We start from the raw sequence: 764 nt of genomic DNA on the forward strand, positions 1-764 counted from the left end.
CTTACTATCTTTGTTGTAGGTTATGATACATTATACTCAGTGATATGCAATTCCTTTCCTCTGACTTTGGAGTTGTGATGTTATGATATAAAAAAGTTTGCAGTTTGCTCCGTCCAACAGGCTATGTAAAGGTGCCCTTATATATATATATATATATATATATATATATATATATATATATATATATATATTTATATATAGTCTATTAGTAACAGAGGGTGACGAATTACTTATTCTTCACCCCGGTCGATCGACCCAGCCACGGTACAGCTTGGTCGGGTTTCAACCGATGTAAAATTGTATCAATACCGATGTAAGATTACGGAGGAGCCAGCCCACTCCTCGATACCTTCACTAATTAGGTGCTCACCTGCGAGCGGTTTTACTTTGAACGAGGAAGGCGCGGTGAGCGGTGGGGCTCGACGGCGTGATGCTCGGCGGAGATTGTTGTCGCCCATGTCCTCCTCTCCCCCGTACACCGATTAGGAGGCGACAGTGTCGGCGGCCACCGGGGTGGAAGGGCGGAGGGGACGGCGATTCGAGCTGCGGCCGTGCCGGCCACTGCAAAATCCTGCCCTGCTCTGTCGGAGAAGGCTCTAGCGAGAGAACACGGCGGTGACTACCATCCTCCGTATGGTCTGCTCTCTCTCTAAAGTCTAACCTAGTATTTTTTTCTCCGTGGTCAGGTTCTCCCATGATTTCTTCCTTCTTGGAGATTGATGCTTAAAAATTGGATTGTAAAAGTTCCTCCTCCGTCTCTTTAT

This window comes from Triticum dicoccoides, chromosome 3B, assembly GCF_002162155.2.
Source record: "Triticum dicoccoides isolate Atlit2015 ecotype Zavitan chromosome 3B, WEW_v2.0, whole genome shotgun sequence".
NCBI lineage: Eukaryota > Viridiplantae > Streptophyta > Magnoliopsida > Poales > Poaceae > Triticum > Triticum dicoccoides.